General features: G+C 49.5%; 1 protein-coding gene across 1 annotated transcript in view; it reads right to left on the minus strand.

Annotated features, from left to right (window-relative positions):
• Positions 1 to 464: 464 nt before the first annotated feature.
• Positions 465 to 14,311, minus strand: part of DPF3 (double PHD fingers 3) — a 303,529-nt gene continuing 289,682 nt past the window's right edge. Inside the window, exons 12-13 of the transcript XR_006270117.1 lie at positions 7,137 to 7,287; positions 465 to 775 (exon numbers count right to left, since the gene is read on the minus strand). The gene's annotated coding sequence lies outside the window, so the exon portion shown is untranslated. The remainder of the gene's footprint in view (positions 776 to 7,136; positions 7,288 to 14,311) is intronic.

Consider the following 14,311-nt stretch of genomic DNA (forward strand, 5'->3'; position numbering starts at 1 on the left):
TAGTATGCTGTAATGTTCTTTATCTTTCTGGCTTACTTCACTCTGTATAATGGGCTCCAGCTTCATCCATCTCATTAGGACTGGTTCAAATGAATTTAAGAAGGCTTTCTTATCTCTCCTTGCTATTCTCTGGAATTCTGCATTCAGTTGGGTATATCTTTCCCTTTCTCCTTTGCCTTTCACTTCTCTCCTTTTCTCAGCTATTTGTAAGGCCTCCTCAAACAACCACTTTGCTTTCTTGCATTTCTTTTTTTTGGGGATGTTCATTAAGTCCAGTTTGTTCCTAAGTCCCACAAAGTTAGCCTAGGTACCCAGCTAATACAATCGACTCTAAGGTACTGTACTGTAATAGGTTTACATAGTCCTCACACAAATAATACATGAAAACAAACACAAAAGTAGAGAAAATATTTTTAATCTTATTCTGCAGTACCTTGAAAAGGATGGTGGCACAGTACAACAGCTTGCATACAGGGGCTGACGTTGAGTGAACAGAGGAGAAGAGTTAGTGACTGGAGGAGGGAGCGGAGGTGAGAGATGGTAGAGCTGAAGGATCAGCGGCAGTAGGAGAGGAAGGGCAAGTTGCCATTTCACTCACGCCTGACACTGACGGAGCACATGTTCTCATCTTTGAAAATTCGCAACGTGAAGGTTCATATGTAGGAAATATACTGTGGAGCAAAGATTCAAAGCGGGGTCGTCCTGCCCCAAGTACAGCCCTCCTCTTCCTCCACACTACCTCCCCAACAGGAGGTCTGCTGTGATTCAAACACACCTGGAAAAAGTAAACACATTTCCCCTTAGTTATCGACTGTGAAGGAAAGAAAAAGCCCAGGTCCAACTGTGCCCTTGGGCAAACTCCTGACAGTTCTTCAGTTAGCTGATTGCTTTCCCCAGCCTTCTAGAAAGATCTTAACAAGTTCTATTTATAGCTGACCCAGAGAGCACGGATTCTCTCCTTCTTTGGGCTCCTGAGGCCCCTATCGTTAGGCTATCGCAGCTCTGATAGTCTGAGTGTGGGCAGAGTGAGGATTAAAAAACTTTCTGCTGGTTACCCAAAAGCCTTGATAACATCACACCATCTTTCACCGGGTGTGCTAAGAGGAAACCACTTCCTCCCTCTCCGGAGCTGCTTGCATATTTACAAATTAATTGTCCAAACCTCAGTTATGTTGAATTAACTGCTTTTTCAGCTGGCCTCTCCTCCTCTGGCCTAGAGTGGGAATATGGAAGAAAGTAAGGCAAAGGACCCCTTCTTATGTGAGGGACCCTAACAGTGCGGGTGCCACAACAGGGTGACTTCTGAAAGCCAGCCCCCTTGGGCTCATTCTCCGCCCACACATTTTCCCTTCCACACTAAATCCTTCCAGTGCATCCAGGCCCATTTCTGTGGTCAGTAGTCATGCTTGAAAGCCATCCAGAAATAGTGACTGAGTTGCCCTTACCAGCCATATTTTCATCGGCTTTGCTAAGCATGGTGTCTTCCATAAATGATTCATGGGGGAACTCTAAGTGCATTTTATTTTCTAATAACCATCTCTCTCTGCCAGTCCATTATAGATGAACTAAGATACGGAAGAGTAGTGAACCCTTATGAAAGATTATGAAAGATTACACCCTGCGTACCCAAAATGACCAGGCTGACCTTAGCAATATTAATCCCTGGCCCAGTTTTGCTGAATATGTCATACACATCATCAGGTCACTGGAACTATGGTTCAGTGTACTAAGCATCTGTACTAAGCAACCTGTGTAACAGGTTTAATCATGAGTGTGAATGTGCAGGCTGAAATCACAACCTTTGATCCTAGAACTAAAAGGTGACATATGCTATCCAAGGAGGAGGGCATGGCAACTCTAGTATTCTTGCCTGGAAAATCCCAAGGACAGAGGAGCCTGGTGGGCTATGGTCCATAATGTCACAAAGAGTCAGACATGCCTAAAGTGACTTAGCATCCACACACACATACTGCCCACACATACATACCATCCAAAGATCATCTAATCCATCCCTTGCATCTCCAAACGTATTGCATAAATCATTCCAGACAAAATCCTATGCAGCCTCTTGTTTAAATAAAAAATGTAACCCCAGGAAAAAGATGTCCAGCCTTTTTCTGTAATCTGTTTTGTTGCTTATTGGGTCTCATGAAAGTCCTTACACCACTGTGATGGATTTCTTCCTTTGTCTTTAGTCAGATGGAGAACAGCCCACTGAATGAATAGGCTGATTTACCATCAGTAAATTATGAGATGATGCCTATGTTTACACTTCTATTCTCCATCAAAGCATCTGTTTATTTAATTGATGGCCTCCTGCCTTCTTTAAAGGTTACTCTGATATTTAGCAGGGTGCTAGGAGAGGCTGAGGAGTGATAAATTACACGTGCATTTACTTTTCTCCATCATCGCTGCCATCATACAATCATCAACCTTTGCAGTCTAGACTCCATCCATCTGTCTGTGCTGCTTAGGTAGCTTGAAAAGTGAAAGTGAAAGTCACTCAGTTGTGTCCGATGCTTTGCCACCCCATGGACTATATAGTCCATGGAATTCTCTAGGCCAGAATACTGGAGTGGGCAGTTCTTCCCTTCTTCAGGGGATCTTCCCAACCCAGGGATGGAACCCAGGTCTCCCACATTACAGGAGGATTCTTTACCAGCTGAGCCATGAGGGTAGTCCTTAGGTAGCTTACCTCTATGGAAAGGCACCACTGAACCAATAATTGCTAAATTAACAGTCTCTTCTTAGTTCTGATATGGCTAGAACTCTAAAATGTTCACATGAGGAGCACTTAAAGGAACCAGGGTTGTACAGCCTAGAGGAGAAGACAGGGGAACAAAATGCTGGATTCAAAGATCTGATTTCCTTGGAATGCCCCGTATCAGCTTTTCTATTCACTATTTCTACTTTTTGTTCTATTTCTATTAGTTTTTCTATAGCTATGACAAACACAGTGCCTTATATATGGAATCTAGAAAAACAGTACTGAATCTAGAATCTTATATATGGAATCTAGAAAAACAGTACAGGGCAGCAATGGAGAAACAGACATAGAGAACAGACTTACGGACATGGGGAGAGGGGAGGAGAGGGTGAGGTGTATGGTAAGAATGACATGGAAACTCACATTACCATATGCAAAATAGACAGCCAGTGGGAATTTGCTGATGGCTCAGGAAACTCAAACAGGGGCTCTGTGTCAACCTAGAGGGGTGGGATGGGGAGGGAGATGGGAGGGAGGTTCAAAAGGGAGGGGCTATATGTATACCCATGGCTGATTCATGTTGAGGTTTGACAGAAAACAACAATAATTCTGTAAAGCAATTATCCTTCAATAAAAATAAATAAATAAAAAATAAAAAAAACCACACAGATGTATTATCTTTCAGTTCTGAGGGTCAGAGGTCCTAAAATCAAGGTCTCAAGGGCTGCATTCCTTTCCATAGGTTTTACAGAATCCACTGCCATGCCTTTTCCAATTTCTAGAGGTTGCCCACAGCCCTTGACTCACAGCCCCTTCTTCTGTCTTCAAAGCAAAGAATAGCCGATTGAGTCTTTCTGATATCATGTCACTTTAAAGCTGACTCTTCTGCCTCCTTCTTCCATCTCATAAGGACCTGTGTGATTATATTAAACCCATTTCTATTTTAAAGTCAACTGATTCCTTCTTCAATTCCCCTTTGTCCTGTAACATAACAGATTCTGAGACTAGGACGTGGACATCTTTGAGTCATGATTCTGCCTACTGTAGCCCCTAACTGATAGAGCTAGGGCCAGTAACTAGAAGTTACTGAGAGTCCAATTTCATTCTTGTCCAAAAGTTCCAGAAATAAAAGACTTTTTAATAGTCAGGACTGCCTACAGGTAGAATTACCTGCTATTGAAGTTACTGAATCCCCAGTCCCTACAGGACTTCAAGCACTGGCCAAAGAGCCACTTCACCCTAAATAAGTGGTTACTACATGCCAAGCACTCCATCAACCACTGGTCATACCATACATCACTAATCTTCACAACAGTCCGACTGAATAGAAGTTACTGTTTTAGAGAAGATAAATCTGATGCTCAGAGAGACTCAGGTGAGAATCTCAGCTGTATAAGCTGCAAGACCTTAGGCAAATTATTTAACCTCACCAATCCCCAGGCTCCCCATCTGTAAAATGGGTTGTTGTTGTTCAACCACTAAGTTGTGTCTGACTCTTTGAGACCCCATGGGCTGCAGCACAGCAGGCTTCTCTGTCCTCCACTATCTCCCAGAGTTTGCTCAAATTCATGTCCGTTGAGTAGGTGATGTTATCTAACCATCTCATCCTCTGCCCTCCCTTCTCCTTTTGCCTCAATCTTTCCCAGCATCAGGGTCTTTTCCAATGAGTCAGCTCTTCCCATCAGGTGGCCAAAGTACTGGAGCTTCAGCTTCAGCATCAGTCCTTCCAGTGAACATTCAGGGTTGATTTCCTTTAGAATTGACTGGTTTGACCTCTATACAGTCCAAGGGACTCTCAAGAGTCTCCTCTAGCACCACAGCTTGACAGCATCAATTCTTCAGTGCTCAGCCTTCTTTATGGTCCAACTCTCATATCCATACATGACTACTGGAAAAACCATAACTTTGACTATATGGACCTTTGTTGGCAAAGTGATGTCTCTGCTTTTTAATACGTTGCCTAGGTTTGGCATAGCTTTCCTTCCAAGGAGTAAGTAAAATGGGTAGAATAATGGAACTCACTTGGAAGGATAGCTATGAGGGTTAAATGTGATAATAACATCTAATTCACTGGTTTGTTGAACCTTGTAGGAAATATGTGAAGCCCAGTGCCTGTCCCATTGTAAAGACTCAGTAGCTCTCACCTTAATTCAGCACCATATACTTAGTAGGATGTGGTGGACTTCTTTTGTGTCTACCCAGCTCCTGGAAACCTTCCCTCAGAGTCAGACTATGGGCCTCATGCAGCCATGTGTTTCCTGCATGTCCCTGACCTCCTGGTCATTGCTGATTGGACCAGTGGGATTACCTGACTCCAGCCAGGCCATTAGTTGCTCTCTTCTAGGAATCTGGAATCAGATGCCTGATAGACATTCAACTCAGTCTCTGTGAGTTACTCTCCCTGGACTTGGTGTTGAGGGATATTCATTTTCATTGAGGAACAGAGAATAATCAGTCTTAAGAAACACGATTAAAGCCATTGTCCAGAAGGGAGCTAAAAGAAGAGATGGAGGGAACAGACAGTTCTCCCTACCCTACTTCCCCGCCCTTCTGAACCTATCGTTGCCAGTCCTGTGTTCCTGAGACACCCATGTGTCCTCCTAATATGTCACTCTATTTCAGCTCAGTGGCCTTGTGTTGCTATGTGTGTTATTTACAACCAGAGAGCCTGAATGCAGATGTTCACAAACATTTGCAGACTGTTGGAGCCGAAAAGGGCCATCAGCCCCTCTCTTTGTTTACCCATCGGTGCACTTTGGTACAGAGAGGTTAGGAGGCCGGCAGGTAACCCTGAACCAGCGGCAGAACGGGGATCAGCACTTAGAACCTCCTGGCTGCCCAGGTTGAACTCTACCCTCTAATCTTGGTTATCTCCAAATCTGTTTCTTCAGCTCTGATTCCTAGGCTTTGAGAAGCTAACATGACTGGAATGGGATAGAGCCGGGGCCTGGGGACTGAGAAAGGCACCAGGGTTTTAGGAGTTCAAAAGAAATTTCATGTTGGAAGACCAAAAAATCCCTATTCAAGAGGCTTATTTTGATGTGGAATCTGAGACTCTTCCAGCAGCACCTGGGTCTGCCTGGATGATGCTGGAAAGGAGAGGAGCCAGGTGTCATTTGCATATATGCAAATGAGGCCTTCAGCAGCTGCCCAGAAGCCACCTCTGCTTGGGGCACCAGCTCAGCCGCTGGGGCTGCTTTCATCTGTCTACTCAGCCTTGGAAGACAGAGAGACAGGCTTGTCAGAGCATCCCACCAGGCTGACAAGGACGCAGAGTCATCCCAACACCGCTGCGTTGGAGGAGCAAAGAGCCTAAACCTCCAGAAGATGAACCTGAGGGCCTCCCTTCCGCCCCTGCCCCTTGTCCCCTGACCCCGTTTCCCTGCTGGGCGGGAGAAAAAGGACCCAGGATTCTAGCAGCGGGGCAATGGAGAGAATTTCCCCAGGCTTTGCTGGCAGGCGAGGTGCACTCCTTCTGGCACTCAGACATGATCCTTTCTTTCCCTGGCTTCAAAACCCACCCAGGTCCATCACTTCTCCTCTGCAATGCCTTTCCTGCCATTAGAAGCCAGGGAGAAGAGATCAGACAAGTGGTCTGAGGTTGGGAGGCCTAACCTGAAAACCAGCCCAGATTCCCTATCACCTGCATCAAGTCTCAACCTTGGTTTCCCTTTCTATAAGGTGTGGGGTAGGGGGAAGAAGAAGCTTAGAATTCGTGGTTTTTGAGCCAAGGAGCTCCTTCCTCCACAAAAATGCAGATGGGAGGCCAATCAGGCACAAGCGTGCTTGCTCCGGCCGCACACCTGTTCATCTCAGGGAGCCCTCCGAGGTCTGTCAGAGCCACATTTTGAAAACCACTGGGCTGGTCCCTCAGGTCCCTCCCCGCTGCCAGAGTCTGGGATTTCAAAGCCAGCAACGGCTGCCCGGCTGCCCGGCGAGTGTGGGAAAGAAGAGGTGGTGGGACTAGGCGGGGGAAGAGAAGACGAACTAACGGCAAGACCCAGGTTCCAGCCAGCAAGCTGGAGAATCCTGGTGGTGGAGGCCCTCAGCCTCCCTTCACATCCGTCTGGCCCCAAGGCCCTGGGAGGCCGCAGAGGAGGGCCGCCCACTTTCTGTGCCCCTGGGGTGCCCGCCTTTTCCTCCCCCACCCCTCACACTCTCCCCTTGTTGCTGTCTTCGATCCCTCTCTCCCTTCCCTCCCCCCTCTGCTCCACCCCCACCCACCCAGCCCAGTCCATCCCTGGGAAAAAACTTGAACAATACCTGGAGGAGGGGATCAGGTGTCCTGGGGGGACTGGCCCCCACAAACACACAGATGGTTAATCCCTGGGCAATTCTGGGTTTTCCTTTCTTCCCTCTCCCCTCCCTCTCTCCTCGCTGTTCCCACTCCTGGGTCAGCTCCCAGGACCACGGCTCTCCCAATACACACCCTTTGCAGAAGAAATGGCAAGTGGCCCTGGCGGGCAGTTAACCAGCTGTGGGACCCAGCAAGTCAGGCTCCATGTCCAGGCCGAAGTTTCCTCATCTGCTTGGATAAGGGGTGCCTCCGTTCTGGGGGTGCCACAGATCCCGTTAAGAACCTGAGGAAACCAGGCAGACAGACACACACACAACTTTACAGCCAAGTTTTGGAAGCCCATCCATGGACTAGAGAAGGGTTATCCAAAGGTTGGACGCAGGGCCCAGCTCCCTGATACCATGAGAGCTATGCCTCTCGTGACCTGGGCTGCAGACCCCAAAGGACTCGCTGCAGGGCGAGGCCAGGCCAACAGGCCACCCGGCCTGGCCATTCCAGCTCCCTAGCCTCTCCTATTCCCTTCCCAATCCCAGCAGGGTCTCAACTCCTGTGTTCCTGGTACAGTTTCCAGCCCTCCCCCAGCCTGCAGCAGCTCCAAGAAAGAGAGAGAGAGGAAAGGAAGGGAGGAAGAGGAGTAGACAGGGCAGAGAGCAAAGGGGCCGCAGCCTCTGGCCCCCCCTTCTCAACCCAAAACCCTGGCTTGGGCACTCCTGCCCACACACCCTTGGCATCTAGCCTTCGCCCAGAAAGTCTGTCCTCCTGTGGTCACCAGCAGGCTCCAACTGACAGGGCCCTGGTCGGAGAGCCAGGGGTCTCCCTCATCCCCACCTCAAATCCAGAGCAGCTCACAAATCACAGGGGCAGTTTACACTAATGCCTCCTACTCAGGGACCTTTAAGAGCTCTCCATCAAAGCTCCCTGCTCCGTCCCCTCACTGAAGGCTTTCCAGGTCAGACTCCAGCCCCAGGCTTCCCTGCCTCAGGTCCTAAAACTCCTTACACACTGGTCAGCCTGGACTGCCAGCCACATTTTCTTGTATTTTCTTTTCTTCTCATATGTGCCTGGAATGATCTCCCTCTTCCTCCTCCTCCCATCACCTAATATCTCAATGAGTCGAAATGCCACCTCCTCTCTGAAGCTTATGGCTTTCTCTCCAGTTGGAAGTCCTCTCCCCCTGAACTCTCGTGGCACATCATCTGACAGCTCTGTGACATTTGCCACATTCCCCTCATTTCAGTGAGTAATCTTAACCATATGGGACCACACAACTATTTCGTGGGCACCTATCAAGTGCCAAGTACAGACCCAAGAGCTCTACCTGAGTCGTCTCATTTCATCTTCTACAAATGCAAGATACAAGGTGGAGGTAATTATCTCCATTGAGAGACAAAGGCAAAGCCACCTGTCTCAGACTCCCCAGCCACATACTTTGCTTGGCCCTCTTGTGCCTCCTAAGTTTCTTAAGGGACAAGATCTTATTAACCTTTTCTCCTGGATGGAAGTGATTGTCACATCTATCATTAAAGTGTGAGAGAGTGGGTGGCAAGAGAAGAGAGAAGATGGACCCTATGCACCAGGCACTATACACACGTCATTGTCTTCAACCTTCATAGCAACTCAAAAAGTGGGTGTCATTATACCCATTTTACAGGTAGTGCAACTGAGGCTCTTGGAGGTAATGTAACATTCCTGCCAATAGTTACTTCAAGTGGCAATGCTAGCCTTCCTTTCAAGCATTCTCAGGCCCCAAAGCTCCTCCACCAGCAGTTTTGAGTTTCATAGTGTCCACTGAGGCAGCCATGAACTTTCCTGGTGTCTCCTTCCAGTCCATAAATGGGCCTCCAAGTGTTAGAGTCCAGTGACTTTTGTAACTGAAATGTATTTTCTTACTGACTTCCATTAGGTAATTGGGATTGTATCCCCAGGGGTAATAGTTTTGGCCTCAAGACATAATTAAAAGCATACAGTTCTGAGAAGAGTGTATATTTTAAATGGCATAGCTAGAGGAAAGCTAATGATTTTATGACACAACAAAAGCACAAGGAAAAGATCACCCCAGAAGTTGCATCCACCCCCTCTCCAATATAAGTTCTAGTTGGAGGAAGATCGAGTCCTTAAAAAATCAAAGGGTAGTTATAAACCACCAGTTTTAAACCTTGTACATTTAGGTGTTCTTTATCAATGACTTGAGTTTGTGCTTAGATTAGAGGGACTAATCTAACCATCTATTTTTTTTTTCTCCAGGGTCCTTTATGAGCTCTTTAAAGAGAAAGCTCGTCTTTTTTACCCCAGAGAAGCATGGAGATCGTTTTCATAATTTATTATTTCTTTAAGTGCAAGTGGATTTCCTTTAAGAGGAACACAGGGTGGCCCACTTAATATAGATCCTGTTAATAATGCAGTGGGACTGGAAGGATTGAGGTTTTAAGTGGGCTGCAGGCACCCAGCAGAGAGAGATGAGTAAACACTCAGCTACCCAGTCCTTCCCACCCAATAGAGCCGCCTTCTCCTGAGAAGGGTGCATGCCCGTGGCAGACCTGCGGCTAATTTTGCCAAGGCCTTTCCCCAGAAGGAAAAATACCTATATCTGTGAAGCCAACTATGCTCCACACCCCTCTACACACACACTTTATTTCCTCTGGTTTGCTCATTCAGTCACTCAGGTATCCATCCATCTAACCATCCATGTATGCATTCATTCATTCACTGAATATGTACCAGGGTAGTTGGGATTAAACCATGAATAAGACACAGCCTTTGCCCTTAAAAAGCTCAGCCTGATGGGGGAGTCCAGCAAGAAACCTCACAAACGGGGCAGGGAGTGCCAAGCACTGTTAAGGTTCCATGAGGACAGAAGGCTGAGTGGATCCTTAAAAGTGTCTGTAGGTGGACAGAGTATGATTACAAAAGGGCGGGTGTGGAAAACCCGGGGAGTGGCCTTCTACGTAGAACCAATTCAGACACGGTAATCAAAGACAAAACGGAAGGGTGGTGAAGCTCTGAGTAGCTGTGGGAAACGAATATTGGAAGAAACCACCTAGAAAGGATGTACACTAAGGTTTGAAGAGCTGGGCACAGTATAAGGAGCTGTCCTTAGGGCAGATGCCTAGAGGGAGGGGAGAGGACATACAAGTTACAGGATCCCAACCCGCATGTCAGACGAAATGACGGGAGAGTTGCTGGAAGACCTCAGACTCATCTCTCACAGGTTAAGGACTCAGAGCCTCCAAACCAGCTCTCAGCCTCTGTGCGGTCTTGACGGCAACTAGGACTCCAGGGAAGAGTTTGCCCTAGATCTGAGGGGCAGCCTGGATCCCAGGACTTACGATACAGGTCTCAGGCCAACCTAAAGTTCCTAGAATAAAGCAGCGGGGGTAGGAGAGGGGGGACCTTTGTTCCCATCATCCTCTCCACTTGGAAAGCCCACTGCTGAATTCCAGATCACTGCTATCCTGGTCCTGAGCATCCCTTCCGGTTCTGCTCCAATGCACCCAGCCCTTCTGGACCTGTTCTTCTCCACTGTGTAGACTCAGGACCATCATCCCTCGTTCCATCCTGAATTAGAGCCATTTGTGCACACATTGTCCCCACAGCTGGCGGGCGGTTCCCATGGGGAACCTCTGTTGTTGACACCAAGCTCTAGATGAGCCCCCCTCCCCCACAGGCTGCAGTCCACAGTAGACGTTGTCTTTATGTTTATGAAATTGGCTGAGATGACCCCCTCTGAGCTTCTCCATGGACACAGAGCACCCTGAGGTGTGAGTGGAGCAGAAAGGGGAAATGACCGAAGGGAAGGGTCTGGGACCCCTGCCAGGCCCTCCTCAGCTCCCCCAGCGCCCCCAGGGAGACTCTCTGGAATTGTGTTTTCCCTCTGTTTGGGGGCTGAGCCTCTGTTTAGTCCCTGGAGGGGGCTGGCATTATTTTCCTCAAGGTTTCAAGGGGGTTGAGGAACGTTTCATGTTTCTCTGTTTGGCAAATAGTCGGTCCCCTGCCTCCTCTTCCAGCAATCAGGAATCCCAGACACGGAAGCCAGAGGGACTCGGGTTTCTTCCTGAGGAGGGGCCGCCCAGCAGATGCCAGTCGGGCAAGCCGGGAACTCCCGCCAGGAGGTGGGGGGGTGCAGGTGGGGGGCGGTGGCGGACACAGGGCCTTGGCTTTTCTCTGAAGAGGTGGGAAGAGAAGACAGGAACTGCTCTGGATAAAAAGCTCCGGACGCAGGCAGAAGGCAGGCTCAGGCCTCCTGCTCCCACGAAGACCCCTTTCTTTCCAAGCTGGTCTGGGGGCCACAAAGGCCAGTGGCAGCCATTCCGCTCCCTCCTGGGGGCACGTTTCTCTTTGGGTGGAAGAGACTCCGAGCTTGCTGGGCTGGAGAGAGGGGCGGGAGGGGCGAGTCCCAGCTGAGAAGGGTGGACAGCCCGGATGCCAGCAGACGGGAGCGGGCTGGGCCCGGCTTCTGAGCAGAGGCTGGGAGCCGGCAGGCGGGCGCGGGTGTGAGGAGCAGCGCTGACACCTGAATCTCTGCTCGCCTCCCCCTGGAGAGCGCTTTAATGAGGCTCACAGCTGTAATATCACAGAACGAGCATTAACAATGCTAATTACCTCAAGTTTAGCCCGAACTGGTTCTCAACCCACCCGTCTTGGGAACGCACTGTTGTTCTGGCCCCGCTGAAACAGGCAGGGGCTGCGGCTTGTGACGGGAGGTGACAGGGGAGAGGCCGTCTGAGCCAGGGTGGGGAGGGGCGCGCTGCAGGGACCCCCAGCAGAGGAGGAAGTGAAAGCTCCGATGGTGAAGGATGTTGCTCTGCGCTGTTTAAGAGAAACCCAGGGGAGGAGCGCCCCGGCAGCAGGCCTCCTTTGGAGAAAGCTGGGACCAGAGGCGGTGTCCACTTGTGTCTGGGCAGCGGGTGGTGGGCCCTCAATGGCCTCCTGAAGCCTCAAAGGCCCCTCCTATCATGAAAACCCAAAGATGTTTTTACATGGGTGTGTGTTTAAAGCAGCAAACAGCAATATATGAAACGGATTAAATCAGAACCATGTGCTAGTGACAGAATATTAAAAAGCAGAGACATTACTTCGCCAACAAAGGTCCATCTAGTCAAGGCTATGGTTTTTCCAGTGGTCATGTATGGATGTGAGAGTTGGACCATAAAAATAGCTGAGCGCCAAAGAATTGATGCTTTTGAACTGCGGTGTTGGTGAAGACTCTTGAGAGTCCCTTGGACTGCAAGGAGATCCAACCAGTCCATCCTAAGGGAGATCAGTCCTGCGTGTTCATTGGAAGGACTGATGCTGAAGCTGAAACTCCAATACTTTGGCCAACTGATGTGAAGAGCTGACTCATTTGAAAAGATCCTGATGCTGGGAAAGATTGAAGGTGGGAGGAGAAGGGGACGACAGAGGATGAGATGGTTGGATGGTATCACCGACTCAATGGACATGAGTTTGAGTAATTCCGGTAGTTGGTGATGGACAGGGAGGCCTGTGTGCTGCAGTCCATGGGGTCACAAAGGGTCGGGCATGACTGAGCAACTGAACGGAACTAAACTGTGTGCTAGTCATCATTTGCTTCAAGTTCGGGGCTTAGGAACCTTTTCTCCACCCCTGCCCCACGAGGCCTCTGGACATCTCCAAGGTGCCTTCTAGAAGCCTAGGCCCCTGCACTTGGGGAAAACCAGTGTTGTAGAATGACCCAGACTTCCAGCTTCCTGGTGTCTGGCGTGAAACCATGTCCTTCCCAGGGCTGCTTGGAATCAGGCATTGCTGGACATCCCAGGGCCTCTGACCCAAGACAGGAGAAGGATAGGCACTAGTTCTCGCATGGGTACCCACCTGATCTGTTGGCTCCTTCCCCAAGCCTGCCTGAGTCTGGGGCTGGCTTTGTAGACAGTCTTGCCTATATCTGCAAAAGTCTAAGGTCACCCAGTGAGATAACATGAGACTCAGCCCTTCTGACTCCTTTCTGTTCCACCAAGAAGGAGAAGTCACACCCTCTCTGTCACCAGCCCATGCCCTTCAACTCTCCAACACAAAGGGTTATCCCACTGGTCCCTTCTCCTTAGTCCCTTCTCCCCATGCTTTCTCCTCTGCCCAAGGACAGAACAAAGGAAACCTGTTCCTCTCTGAGTTTGCTTGACCATAATGTGGGTCCCTCCAGTTTTCCCCGCCCTCCTTCATCCCTGCCACCCTCTAGAGCAACATCAGTGTCCGATCTGTATACTAGGTTAGTTTCCCAGGCCCTGAGACCCATTGCCTCCCCGGAAGCCCTCTCTCAGGAAATGGTGGATTGAGTCTGGGATGCAAAGCTGGTTTCCCGGGCTCAGAGCAGAAACATCACATTCCCCTATGTGCAGATGAAAGCCCTGTGGTAGGTGTTTATGCCATCTTTTCCTGCCTGAACTTGGTTACGAACCTGAGTCCCCCAGCGCTGGAATCAGCAGCTCAGCACTACCCGCCCAGCACCCACCTGAGACCATCCTGGGTGAAGGCCTAGCCTGTGTCTGCAACCGTGATCAACGGCCCCTCTGCTAGAAAGAACCGCCCCCCCAGTCCACTTCTGAAAGGAAAGGCTGAAGGTGTGTGATAACATTGCAGGACAGTGGAACATTTAATCAGCAGAGGAGCTGAAAGAGACCCCGTCTTTCCCCGCTGCATGTCCTTCTGTGTCTTCCAAAAAACACAATAGACTCCAACTAGAAGCACGCTGAGACCAGAAGTCCCTGCTTGTGGTCTGGCTCCCCTGATGTCCCCTGGACTGTGTCCCTCATGTCATATTATTACCTATGTGGTTTGTAAGCTCCATGGGTGTGGGGTCCTGTTTCTCTGCCATATCCTGAGTGCCTAGCACATAGCAGAAGTTTTATTTACTTATTTACCTTGAATGTGTTTGGACTAACACCCAAGCTGTAGCCTCCGGAAACCACTTCCACATGGTTCAGATCCTGCACCCAGAGGCTGTGCCTTTAAGGAGGTTGCTAAGCAGGCTGGGGGCGGGGGGCAGACTTGTTTCCTGGGAACCTCCCGCCCCTCACCCAGGGCAGCCATCTCACTGCCTTACAGGCCGCGACCTGACGGGAGGAGCAGTGACTCAGCTGGTTTCTAGAAGGGTCCTGAGCCTGAGGTCTCTCTCCCCCACTGCCGCCACCACCTCAGCTGTGAGTCATCTCTGAATCATCGGCCTCGCCTCCCCCGGAAACTTCAGGGGCTTCTCTTCAGGATGCCCTGCCATCTTCTCAGAGGGCTCATGGGATGGCGCTCGTGGTGGAGCTGCCTGCTGTGTCCACGAAAGCTACCAAGACCGTGGCTTCTCT

This window comes from Cervus canadensis, chromosome 6, assembly GCF_019320065.1.
Source record: "Cervus canadensis isolate Bull #8, Minnesota chromosome 6, ASM1932006v1, whole genome shotgun sequence".
Classification (NCBI taxonomy): Eukaryota; Metazoa; Chordata; class Mammalia; order Artiodactyla; family Cervidae; genus Cervus; species Cervus canadensis.